The following is a 13,622-nucleotide window of genomic DNA, read 5'->3' as shown; positions in this document are numbered from 1 at the left end:
CGGGCCGCACTGGGTGACACCATCCGAGGGGGTGACACCAAAATAGCAGAGCTGCTCTGCTATTTTGGTGTCACCCTGTCGAATGGTGTCACCATGAAGCCAGGACACAGACAGAAGCAGGGGAGAGACTGTGGGCTGCCCCAGCAGCTGCAGGAGCACTGGGGAAGCCCACTGTGTGCCGAGAATAGGAAGCGGTAACGCCCCCAAGTTTGGCTTGTACAAGGGGGCGTGGTTTTGCAGGTCACGCCCACACTCCCTTTGCGAAGCTATGCCCCCTTTCAAGAGCGGGCACATACGGCGCGCAAAAGATCTCAGTCCAGCCGCACCAGGTGTCACCCAGGTAAGTGACCCCTCTGGGTTAAAGCCTAGGTTCCTCAGCATGAACCTCATCCTAGAGGGTTTGATCAGGGGTTATAGTGGGCTGGAACGAGGCGGAACTGCGTTCCGTCAGTTCTATTTGGAAGCGGAACTCGTTCCACCTACTCCAGCCCACTTTACCTGGCCAGTCGAGGCTCCTGGCTGGGGAGGTGCTGGGTGCCCGCTGAGAGTTTGTTACCAGCGGGCGCCAAGCTCCTTCCCTATAATGGCAACCGGAGGCTGTAGCTCACTCCTGATCTCCGCCTTTCGGTTCCCACAGTGGTTGAAGGGAGAGACAGCATGATGTCTCTCCCGTAGTACCAAGGACAGGAGCAGTCGGACCGGACGGCAGCAGACGCAAGAGCTCGGTGTAAGATAAGTATTGTTTTTTTTGGAAGAGGCACTACATTACTACTAGGGGCACTACTAAATGGGGGCATAAATACTGGGGGCCCTACTAATTGGGGCATTGCATAGAGGGCACTGGCTAAGGGGCACTACTCCTGGGGGCACCACAATTGTGGGCTTTGCATAAGGGGCACCACTACAGTGGGCATTGCATAAGGGGCATTATTGCTGTGGGCATTGCGTGTAAGAGGCACTACTGCCATGGCCATTTTATAAGGGGCACTAATGTGGGCATTGTGTAAAAGGGGCACTACTGTGTGTCATAACATGAATAAGGGACACTACTATGTGGTGTAATGTGAATCAGGGGCACTATGGGCCTGATTCAGCAAGGAACGCGCAGATGCACGCACCCGCCCGTCTGCTGCAAGAATAGGCTAATCCAGGGGTTCGCAAACTGTGCACCGCAGCACCCTGGGGTGCCTCGGGACACTTGCAGGGGTGCCTCAGGTTGGTGGTCCAGTGCCAAGTCACATTATTTATGGTCAATGTAATGTAAATATGTGGACAAGCAGAAGCGCAAACCTGTCCACAACCACATAACTGAGCCTAAGGATGACAGGTCAGCCCAATTTACTTCACTTCACTTTACTACTTCACTACATTTTTTTCTGAATTTCTCAACAATAAACTTTTGGCTTAGTGGTGCCGTGAAAACAATGTGGTGCGCTAGGGCGCCGTGATTCAAAAAGTTTGGGAACCACTGGAATGCATACGCATGGAGACTGCAGCACAAGATAGACGCCCAGCCCCATACTATGCCGCCCATCTACCTTTACTCACAGCCTGATCAGCACGCAAGATAGCGTAAACATCGGTAACCATCGGATCCATTAGCATAATAGTGGTTGACCTGACCTGCCGCAGGAATTTGGCTGCTTCCTGTGTACAGCTTACGGTATAGCTGCCTATGCCGCCACACTGCCTTAATTATGTACCCCCCTATAACGGCGTTATAACGCCTACGTTCGCCTGATCAACCCCCGTCATCACCCACAAACGGCACTACCTGTCACTCAGTTTTGGAAGGGTCTGCGTGTAGTCCTCGTACCATAATCCGTTCGCACTGGCAAGTTCGTGCCCGTGCACTGTGATGCATACATGCGCAGAGCAAAAACATTGACCAAGTGCGTGCGTTCTCTCCTGTGCGTTCCTTGATGAATCAGGCCCTATGTGCGGTGTAATGTGAACATGAGTGTGCTACTGTGTGGAGTAATTTGAATTGGGGATACTATTGAATGACCAGAGCCGTAACTAGACTTTTTGGTGCCCTGTGCCAGAAAGAGCATTGGCGCCCCCCCCCCCCATTTTTTAAATAGGGACATAAGATAGTGCACCTGAAAAAGGGCCATGGCCTCATGGGTAAGGGCCAGGGTAAGAGATAGGGGAGGCCAGGAGATGCTGGGGAGAAAAGAAGAGGAAGCTACAAGTGAGAATGACAATAAACAGGAAAACTGACAGGCCCAAACAGTGCCCCCTGCCCTGCGGTGCCCTGTGCCAAGGCACTGGTCACACTACCTTAGTTACGGCCCTGTGAATAACCACGTCCCTTTCCTTTGAGATGACGCCCCTTTTTGCTGCGCGTGGTGCCCTTTTATTGAAAAGGCACCGAGGACTGGGGAGCAGGAGGGGCGGGAAGGGGGGGCGTTCCACCATGTCTCTAGGACCACTTTAAGCACTGGGTTTGATTATTCCCAAACACTGCACTCACCAATTATAGCCTGGTGATTGTGTTTTAGGGCCTGTTTCAGACTTCTTCTAGTTGGCTAGCGCTCAGGTTATTGCAACTGCATTTAATCTCAAATACAGTATACAATTTATGTGGTGCTTTGTGTCCCTACATATTGAAAATGTAATTTATATTGGTTAAATGAATATTCTATGCATAGGTCAAAAATTAAGTAAATATGACATTTTTTGCCTATACATAGAATATTGATTTTACCTAAGAGTCTTTGGGCCTGATTCAGCAAGGATCGCAACTGCGAATGCAACAGCGATTATGCACGCAGTTCATCTGCGATAGTATACTAATCCATTGCGATCGCTATGCCGTCGCAGCACTACACATGGACGCCAACTTTACTTTGCACACGTCGGTGATGTTTAGCAAGACTGTGAAACCATCGGTACAATAGAGTACCATCGCAGCCTCACGGACACTTGCACAAGCTCTGACCTTACTCAGGAATTGCTAACTTCATTGCACGCTATCAGGCCTCAGGCTGCATAGGGCAGCGCAGTGGATAATTTATGCACGCCCCTGCATTTCTCTGACCACCCCCCCCCCACATACATGCCTACCCTCCTGGAATTTGCGGGAGGCTCACGATTTTTTGGGTAACCCCCCCGCACCCCCGGAAGGGTAGGCACTTCTCCTGCATTCTTCCCACTTCCTAGTGAAGTGGGCAGAATGGGGAGAATTTCCGTGGTAATCGCGGGTCTCCGTGCATGGGGCAGGGCTTAATGACGTAATTCTTCATGATTTGCGTCATTTGGCCCCAGTCCCCATTTAAATTTTAGCCTATCGCGGTACTTTGCCGTGAGGGGGCGGGGCTGAATGGCGCAAATCATCTGGCCCCGACCTCCATCGCCACCCTCCTGCTTCTCTTACCCGGGCTTCTCCCGGGAAGAAAAGAAAAAGGTAGGCAATTATGCCCCCCGTCACCACCCACAAACGATACTTCCTGTCAATCACTCTGCGATGGGTCTGCGTAGTCAATGCGATCGCAGTGGCCGGTTCGCGCACTGCGATGCATACGCATGGCCATAATGAAACAATTGGCCAGTTGCGTGAGTAATCGCAGTTGCGATCAGTAATGTTTTCAGAGGATATCCAGCAAATAATAATTGATAAATGCCCTTAGTGGTTTCACAGTTCAGATCTCAGGGCCTGATTCAGAGCCGCTCGTAATCGGCCGCTCATTCGCTCTGACCGATGTTCGCACAACTGCGCATGCGTATGGGTCGTAATGCGCATGCGCCAAACAGTCATTGTGGTCGGAAATCGTGCGCTCGCAAAACAGCGAGGGGCTGCTAATTTGATTGACAGAATGTAACGTTTGTGGGCGGTAACAGGGGCAGGTGCTTGAAAACGGGGAGTGGAGATCTGAACGCAGGCGTGCCTAACGGTCAAAAGGGCGTTTAATGGGAGTGCATAATTAGTAAAGGAGCGTCATCGACCACGTCACTTGGTTGTCTTTTAGCCTGAACTGCTCGCAGTGATAGCGGTAAGAAAAACCTACCACAAGCACTGCGAGCAGTTCAGATGCCTTTCGATGTACCCGATTAATCTAATAAATACCGGAGATGACGTGTGGTGCGAACGGCAAAGGGGCGTCTTTACAAAATAGCGAGCGCATTTTTCGTTCGCTCGCTCAGACATAGAGGCGTTGACAAACCGCAAAGAGCGAGCGCTCAATTTAAATAGCCGGCCCCTTTTTTGGAACGACCGTCCGCAAATAGCGTCCGGGTCTGAATCAGCCCCTCATTTCCATATAAGTTTATAGCAGAACCTGTAATGAACTGTTCATGCTAGAAAATCCTCTGAAGTCTTTTTTAAAGTGATAAAGACAGGGTGCTTGACCATATGACTGTGAAAAGGTGTGCATGGATAGTGGTAACACAAATACTGAGTATGCCCAAACACGCACATCAGCAAGAGAGCGGGCTCCTGTACCAATAGCTACGAAAGAATGGTTGGAAAATCATCAGACTCGGGAAGCAGTTGTTGTATTTTCTGGAATTTGCTTTGGACAACCTGAAGTATTCAGGGCTGTAAGCAGTTGCCTGGGGCTTCTGAAGTTCTTAAAACGGACAATGATTAGTCTGTTCTTTTAGTGAGGTCTGTATCTTACAGTAACAGCAGACAATTTTATTTGTTTTAATTGTACTTCAGTGCCAGGTCTTTATCAGTACTGGATCTGTAATGCTTGTTTTACCTATTGCATAATGCATGTTTGCACTATTTTTTCCCCTCATACAACAGGAAGTTCAGGTTCCTTCTGACATTTGCAATGTTGGACTAGTGTTTGGTTGGTACAATCGCTTCTTGTTTGGCCAAAGAAAATAAACTAGTTTTAACTAATGTAAAAAGATATCTCATGTGTCTTATTTTTTTTAACCAGTCTGTGTTCTGTGCCATCCGTATTGTCCATTGCTTCGTCCTGAGCAGGCCCTGACCTTCTCTTGGTCGGATAACTTTACCCCAGCTTCAGGTGGTTGTAACATGTCAGTTCCTCAGAGCATGCTGTAAGTGTTTTTTGCATAGTAGAGATCACAATGCTTTGACATGTTTAAGCAAACAGAAGCATTCTTTAGTAGCAGCTGTCATTGCAAAGGGTAAGTCAGTTAGAAGGGCTTATAAGGGCACATATTTTAAAGACCCATAAAAGCAGTGATCACAAGGAATGACAAAAAGAGGAAGACAAATGCACAAACTCTGCGGGAGCGGTCAATCGCCAGTACACGCTGAGCAATGTAGGCGATTTGTTATTACAAAATGGTAAATCGCCCCAGCATTGCTCCAGTGTGTACCCAGCTTTAGGGAGGCATTCAATTAGGTGCGAAAAGTCATTTTCAGCGGAAAAGTATCGCCGGTGACGTCATTTCGCCAGGCGAAAACATATCCCTGTATTCAATTCCGAAGACTTTCCGCCGGTGCGGAAAGTCAATGTATTGGAATAGGCGAAAAAAGATTTGCCTATGAAACCTGTCGAAAAAGTGCAGAATTGGGGTTTTGGGGGGGCAAACTTGCGGGAACCACCCAGCACCCTTGGGAAAGTACCCCAAAGGTAAACTGTGTCAAAAAAAGTTTTAAAAAACCTTAAGAACACCCCGAAAAAGTACAAAGTTGGGGGACAAACTTAAAAACTAGCGAAATACACTCCGGGGGGTGCCCAAGTATGCCCCAGGTGTTTTTAAGATTACAGGTGTTTGCGGCAGGTGGATTTTTAAAACTTCACTTTAGCAACTTCAAAATATGCTAGCGCCCATTTTCATGTACCCCAAATTTGCTGGGACTAGTTATTTCCTGCAGGAAAAACTGCTAAATGCTATTCTTCATCACTTCTGCAAAGACGCTAATTAGCAGCTATTGAGAGCATTTAATTACCCCAAATACCTTCAGTAGGGCTATTCGGGGGTATCTATAGTGATCCCCAATGTCAGTGCATCTTTTGGGGGGTGAGGCTGATTTTCCCAAATCTGACAGCACTTTTCGCTGGTTTCGAATTCGCCGGGTCCCGTTTTCGCTGTTTTGGAATCGAATACGGGGATAAGCGGGGACAAGCGCGATACTTTTCCACATGCAAAACCAGCCAAGACGGCGGAAACTATAGCATGTGAAAAGTCCGGGAATTTTTCGCACCTAATTGAATACCCCCCTTAGACGTAGCGATATGCCACAACTGTTACCTCCCAGGAAAACCCATTAAAATCCACAGCTCTTGCATCCAATTTTGTTCTGCGTCAGGACGCATGCGTTGTGCGACTTAGGCGCATGCTCAGTACTTGCAACATTAGCCATGTGCGTGCATATCGTCATTGCCTGGTTAGCGTGCACCTCTGAATCAGACCTAAATTGCCTCCCGCACGTTTATTGTACTTAGGGCCCCTTACGCTTGGAGAGGTGGACACAAGAAAAGAAAGTTGGTCCCAGCACTAGATCACAATACACTATTGGATAAATCCGCAATTAAAAGGTAATAATTTCAAGATTTGCTCAAAAATAGAAGTGAACAAGCGCAGGTTGGCGAAAAGCACGTTTGGACCCGGGGATCCTGGTAGCGCTCTGGGGCTCTCCACCTGCCACACTTACCTGTTATCCTGGTTCCAGGATCTGTAAGTTATTTCTTCTCTCTGCTGTACTCTCCTCAGACACGCTGCAGTGTTGGTCCTGACTGTGGACCTGATTCAGACCCGCTCGCAAGATGCGATCGCTCGCTGGAAAAAAGGGGCGGGATATGTAAATTAAGCGCTCGCACTGCGTCGCGTAAGGACGCCCATTGTGTGTTAGCAAGCTACGGCAAAGTGCGCTTGCAAGTGTCTGAAGACGCCCCCATGCCACTCGCAACACATGTCATCTCCGGGAAATGTATGATTAATCGGGACCATCGTGAGCCATTGGAGCTGCTCGCAGCCCTTGGGGTTACCTTTCCCCGCTGCAAGCACTGCGATCAGTGCAGGCTGAAATACATGCAGGTGACGTGACCGATGACGCTACTTTACTAACTATTCACGCCCTTTAAACTGCGTTTTGGCGGCCAGACACGCCTGCGTTCGCACATCCACTCCCCGTTCTCAAGCACCTTTCCCTGTTACCACCCACAAACGGCGCTATCTGTCACTCAAAGCAGCGACCTGATAGTGGCTTACGAGCTACCAAAATCAAATCGCAACGAATGGCTTCCGCACGCGCACTGCGAATTATACGCATGCGCCGATGGGTGAAAATCGATCAGAGCGAGCAGGCCTGAATCAGGTCCCGTGTCCGCATTTTTACTATACCCAGCAAGCGTACCTGACAGCAGATGCAGCCCCTTCCTCTCACTAATTTTCTCTGAGCCATTGTGCCTATCCGCTCATCATCCGTCCAATTCCCAAGCAAATGGGGAAAGTAGCAGTCAGCAACTTAAGGAGCATACCCACTAGACGATATGCTCCCTGAGCGATATCGTCTAGTGTGTCCCTGGCAGGGTGTGCTCAATGTCGTTCATGACATTGAGCACACCCGCTAAAGGATATCATTAAGGATATCGTTCAGTGCGGGCTCTCTCCCCCATTCCCCAACATGCAGCAACCTGACAATATCATCAGGTTGGGCTGCATGTTTGCCAGATGAACGATAAAGACGAACGACCTGCGGGAACGTGCATCGTTGGTCGTTATCGTTTAGGTGAAAAAATGAACGATAAAGTGAATGACTGAATGATAACGATATCGTTCAGTCGTCCACTTTAATCGCCCAGTGTGTACGCACCTTTACAGTATAAGAGCTCAGACTTTACCTGACTATTCTATATCCCCATATAATCTTTGAGGATGCCAAGTTGTTTGTACCCCAGATACCACACTGGTGGTTTATGCAGATCATGCAGTTTTGGGATGAGATACTTATTATTGTATTGAGACAATTCAATTAAACACTTGTATCATGTCACATTAATATCTGAGCCATCTAACATCAGATGTAATCACACACGTCTAATTCATCTGGCTGATCTGTGTTTTATGGTGGTCACATATCTAGATTTTGATGGGTTTTAACATTTATGCAATCAGCTGGATGGGTAATTGTGACCCTCATCTCTCCAGTAACTGCATTATCAATAGTTAATATTCAATGCCATATGATATGACCAGGCCCCTGTGACTCGTGGCACGCCCCCATGAGGCGAGGCAACACCCCTTTTGCGGGCGCACTTGGCAACCCCAGTCCGTCCCTGGAGAGAGTTATATACGGAATAGCAGGACCAAGTATATAAAGTGAATATTCAAATGAATTATCCTATTATACAGATAAAAGTGGCATGTTTTTATACTGTCTCTAATCTCTAGTTGTGTTTTTTTCCTATTATTATTTTATTCACTTCCACCAGATATTTTCACCCTTTTTTTTCAGTCTAGTGTATTTGGTTTTAACAAATTTACATTTATTAGCAGAATGGACCTTGATTGAACTATATAATCGGGCACATTGTCTAATGTGTACCCACAATTGGGTGTATCCGTGGGTTGACAGCAACATTGTTTGCTTGGCCATCCTGGACGACCAATCACACGATATCGCATGCGGGGCTGTGCAGTGTAAAGCTGGGTACACACTGGAGTGACTGGCAATCGGTACGATGTTCAGGGCAATTTGCCTTCACCCTGGACATCACGATTGCTGGTACACACAACCCGATATAATGATCAATGAAACAATCACTCATTCCGTCCTTCATTAATATGTAGGGCGCTGCAAGCAATATCATGTGATTGGATGTGCAGCACAGCCCATGCGACCGCAGAGTGCGCAAACTGGGCATATGCATTTAACGATCTGACCGATTTGCCATTCCGATGTGGCCAAATTGGGCCGTTATCGCTCCAGTGTGTACCCAGCTTATGCCAAAAACACACTAGACGATATCTCGTCCGATCCAGCCGGATTGGACGAGTTATTGGGCACATCGTCTAGTATGAACCCTCAATGTCACTGACGATGCGTGCTCCTGTGCGTTGTCAGCAACATCGCAGTCCGACGGCCCGAGCGATATCATCAGCGGGGGCCATGCTGCCGAATGTGTACGCACTTTCTGAAGCCGGCACCCCGCTGTATGCAGTTGCTAACAAAGTCGGTACACACTAGACATCGTCTAGTTTGTACCGGCCAGAGGACGGGATGTACTAACATTGGCGCTACTTACCGCCAGTCACCGAATTCCAACTGATCGCATATGCACTAACATATGCGATCAGTACCACAAACGACAGCTCTTCCGATAAGAGCTGTCCTTTGCAAACCGCTCTGCGCCGTGGCCTTACGGGTTTATGACCCGGGAGTCCATCTGCGCATGCGCAGAGTGACGCGGTGGCCGCGGGGTATCCTGGGAGGGATACGATCAAATCCCTCATAGCAGCGCGATGCGGTAGAGGGTAACATGGCGGCCAGCTTTTGACACATATGGAAAATGTGGTAAAACCCCGAAAACGGTTTTTTTTTTACCGCATTTTTCCTTTAGCACATCCCGCCCAGAATGAGGTATAGTTCTGTCGTTCATTACATCGGGTAATGTGTACGGGCAATCTTGCATAGTCCGGAGCGAAGTTAAATTGCTCTGACCATCTGCAAGTTTGCCGGGTGGTCTAATGTGCACCCAGCCTACATTATAAATTATATGCCCCGTCTATAATAAATAAATAATAGTATCACCGCCAGGAGAGAGCGACAAGAGCTGTATTCACATACTTTACTCGTCCTCACTAGTGTCTCTGCTGCTGCAGCTACACACTCAGATCACCGCCGCAACTACTGCACTACATCTCCCGGCACCGCTCGCGCGTGACGTGCCCCCCTTTACCGTGCGGGCGCGCGCCGGGGCCTCTCGCGCTACCTCTGCTGCTGCAGTTGGCTCCGGGTCTGTGAAAGACGAGAGAGACCGCGCGGGCGCGCGAGAGAGCGCAGGTGTGTGCACGCGGCGGCGGCGGCGGCGACTGAGAGAGCGAGAGAGAGAGAGACACGGACCTGACCATTTTTTTTTTGTTTTGTGTTCATTGTCCATTCAATGGCGGGGGGGTTACCGGGGCAGGCGGACACTTCCATCACCCGCATGGTACGGTGTAGAGCGGACTCTCGCTGTGTGTGTTATTAGTTCGTACTGGTTCCGTTACACACATCCACACCGGTGTATGTAGCGCATCCACAGCATCCTGCCCGCTCGTCGCGTCTGTGTTACGGTCCTTTGTCTGCAGCAGCAGCAGGGTCTCCTCCATTCATTCCAGGGGCTCTGCCGTGTATCTGTGTCGGTCATTTGTCTTTACTGATAATAATTTATACATTATATTATTCTATCTCCCCGCCCCCCCGCCCGGACGGGAGTCGGGTGCACGCGCGTGTGTGAGGGGTGCGCGCACACTTGAGGGGGGGGGGGCCCTCTCTCCTCCACGGGCCCGCGCATCCCGCTCGGTGCAGCGTGTAACCGGCGCCCCCCTCCCTCCCCACCCGCACTGTGTAACACGAGGCCTCGTTACGCCCGGACCCCTCACTCTCTGACAGCACAGAGCCACCGGGGAGGAGGGGGGGGCGGCCGGGGTCCGTTATCCGCCGGTGAGACTATTAGCAGGGGAGGGGGTTCCATTACAGTTGTATGGACTTGCCCGTGGGCACCGGCCGAGTGATGTGCTCACATCTGGGCTGACCTCTGCAGGTACAGCAGCTATGTGCATATAGCCCTCATGTCATGTGCATCTAGTCTGTATATCACCCACCACCCCAGCTGGCATGTGTTGCTCTACTCCTCAGTCATGTATGTCATGCTGCACTTGTGTGTATTTTAATCATTAGTCACTTCAGTAGTATATTGCTTTTATGCTGGATTTGTGGATACTCCGCTGCGTTGTTTGGGTTTGATGAGTCCATTTAATTGCAGGTATATCTGATGGCTTCTGACAATTTATAGTTATGTTCATGGAGGGTTCTTATTGTGTTTTTTTTTTTTTTTTAAATTATATTAATAATTTTATTGTTTTTCAACCAAGGAACAAGTAAAGTAAAATAATCAGGGGGCACAGAGAAAAAAAGGGAAGGGTACAGGTGGGGGCATTTGGGTAGGGATCTGCAGATCCCACGCAGACAAACTTATTGGTTTTACCATAGTGAGCTTGCGCCTGAAAATTCATATTGAGCCCACTTTTGCAGTGCAGGGGAATAAATGAAAGTTATTAGCCAGAGAGCAACCATAGCAGTAATTTGTGAGCGCAAACCTATATTACTATAGGATTGTGAGTTTGCTTCTCCTAAGCAGGCGCCTCTTTTCCACATGATATCTATATTTGTAGAATGAGTAGCATGCAAGACGTGCTCATGTGCTAAGCCTACATTGCAGGAATTTCTTTGGGGAAAATATGCATATAATATACAGAATTGGTGTAATTGTCTACTGGTGGACGCTTTTGTCAGTCGTAATTTAGAATTTTTCTTTTTGTTGGATTTCGGGTTTTCGATGCAGAGTTATTTATGTGGTCAAAGTTAGCGCAGCTTTGTTTCTTGCTTGCCTGTATTTTATATGCTTAACTCCACCTTTCTGTGCTGTATCTTTGCCTTGTAATGAATAAGTTATGTCATTTGCATTGATTGAGGTTCCTGAGTATACCGTGTGATTAAATGTCATTTGGAGTTTACATGATAACTGGTTTCCGCTGTCTGCCTATTGTAATTCATTTAACGAAATGTAAAAAAACCCGTTTGCTTGTGTGCCAGCTTACCAGCGCTGCTGCTATACGCTATAACAAAGACTGAGATGCATATCCTTGCTTCAAACATTGTTATTTTCGCTCGCCTAGTCTTCAGTGCACTTTTCTCCTGTTCTTGCTGCTTTGTGTACTTGACACAGGAGACACTAATGATTACTGTCCGCATGTGCCATGCCAGCTGTTCTGCTTTTCCCACCTACATGTCTTCCTGACTGTACTTTCCATATGAGATCGTTTTCTGGGGGCAGGGAGCGACGCTTATGAGTTTGAATTATATGGTTGACACATCTAGATTTTATTCTTCTGCAAAGTTAAGCGACATTTGTGTTTGGATTTCGCATGTTTGTTTTCGTTCTAGTGTTTTTTTTTACTTCGTTGTGAATTAATATCAGCTTGTTGCTTTAAATAAGCTGATATAGTCTTGTACTCATGGACCCGTTAATTAAAGTAATAGATATTTAATATGCTAAAATCTATTGGCCGATGTAATTGTCATCACTGAAAAATGAGCAGTACAATTACCGAAAACCTACTGAATGAAAAGTTATCCTATTACATTGTGTAACTGTGGTTTCGGATTTGTATTGTGTGGCGAAATGTTTTTTTTTTTTTTGTAATCTATATTGTGTGGCTTACAAATGCTAATCATTTTGTGAGCTCAGAATTGTTTTATCCAATTCCTATTTGCATAGGTCATAACCTGTAGCTGAACTACATTTTTCTCTTTGGGGCCCAAGGGCATCCGATGAGCTCATCCAGAATGAGAGAGAAAACTGGTTCAACTAGTATCTAAAACTGATCGCTTCCTCCAGGCTAACTGCTTGTGCTCTGCAAAGGAAAGGCTCTGCCGTCCACACTCCGTCTGCAAAGACTCAGCCGGCTTGGTTTACCTGGGAGAAGGATCTGAAGGGAATAGGCTTGTTCTCTGTGAGATGTACAGTATACCTGGGTTTTACCACTTTTATCAGCAATATTCCTGTGTTCTCTTGAAGCCAAGTAATGGTATTTTCTTTTGCATTTATAATTTTTTTTCTCGGATCCCTAGTAGTTGGGTGAGATGTTTGTTTCTTGGTATCTGGTTCCGTGTACTGTATGTTTAGCTCTGTTACAGTAGAAATTACTTACTGACTTTTTTTTTTTTTTTTAGTAAATTAACACCATGTAAGTTGTTGCGGAAGCCACTGAGTTAACCATTGAAAGCAATTTGGACTTGCAGTGAAAAGATCGTGGTGGTATCTTGCTTTTATTGTCGTATCATTCCGATCACTGTTGGTTTTGGAACGTGATCATATGTGTCTTTGGGAAATTGCCCACTCTTGGTTCAGCAAGCTTGCATAAAAAAGCAATATAGTAGTAGTACTGTAGTGTTAAAGGGACACTTTTTTCATTGGACATTATAGTTAAATATAGGTTAAAAGGTAGTTTAGATGTTATTTCTCTAGGTACAATTTTACATTAAGCTTATAATAAGTTCTAGAGTTGCAGTTGTCTGTATAGTTTTACTGCTTCAACGGCGTGCTACTATTTGCTGCTGTGAAAGTAAGTAGTTTATTTTAATTGAGTGTTGTGATGTCTATATAGCCCTTTGGGCTAGATCCTTTGATTTAATAGAGCAAGAGATACGACTAGGTCTTTAGTCCATTGTAGAGAGACAGCAAGTTTGCAAACACAGCCATGCCCCCAAAAAACAAAGTATAAAAAATGTGGGACTTCTTATATTTTTATAACATAAGTTATATAGTACGTAAAATAGGAGAACATGCACCGCACAAATATTTTCATGACTGTCAGTCATCAGATCAACACCTGTCATGATAAACCCGGCCTTCCGCTCTAAGCCTGCCCCCTATCTGGCAGTTTGTAGGTTACTATGGGATGGGCTGGAAGAAAAGTTCCCAGCT

The 13,622-nt window shown here is 47.1% G+C and overlaps 1 protein-coding gene across 4 annotated transcripts in view; it reads left to right on the top strand.

Annotated features, from left to right (window-relative positions):
* Window positions 1-9,876: 9,876 nt before the first annotated feature.
* The window catches only part of WNK3 (WNK lysine deficient protein kinase 3), a 129,438-nt gene continuing 125,692 nt past the window's right edge, over window positions 9,877-13,622 (top strand). For 2 of the 4 annotated variants that reach the window (XM_088455690.1, XM_088455687.1), the window contains exon 1: window positions 9,967-10,082. The gene's annotated coding sequence lies outside the window, so the exon portion shown is untranslated. Of the gene's footprint in view, window positions 9,935-9,966; window positions 10,083-10,372; window positions 10,677-13,622 lie in introns of those variants that run through there. The other 2 variants (XM_088455689.1, XM_088455688.1) reach the window with 2 other exon arrangements.

Source organism: Taudactylus pleione, unplaced genomic scaffold, assembly GCF_031769625.1.
Source record: "Taudactylus pleione unplaced genomic scaffold, aTauple2 ptg000665l, whole genome shotgun sequence".
In the NCBI taxonomy this organism is placed as follows: Eukaryota; Metazoa; Chordata; class Amphibia; order Anura; family Myobatrachidae; genus Taudactylus; species Taudactylus pleione.
This window is presented reverse-complemented; position numbering and strand designations above follow the sequence as displayed.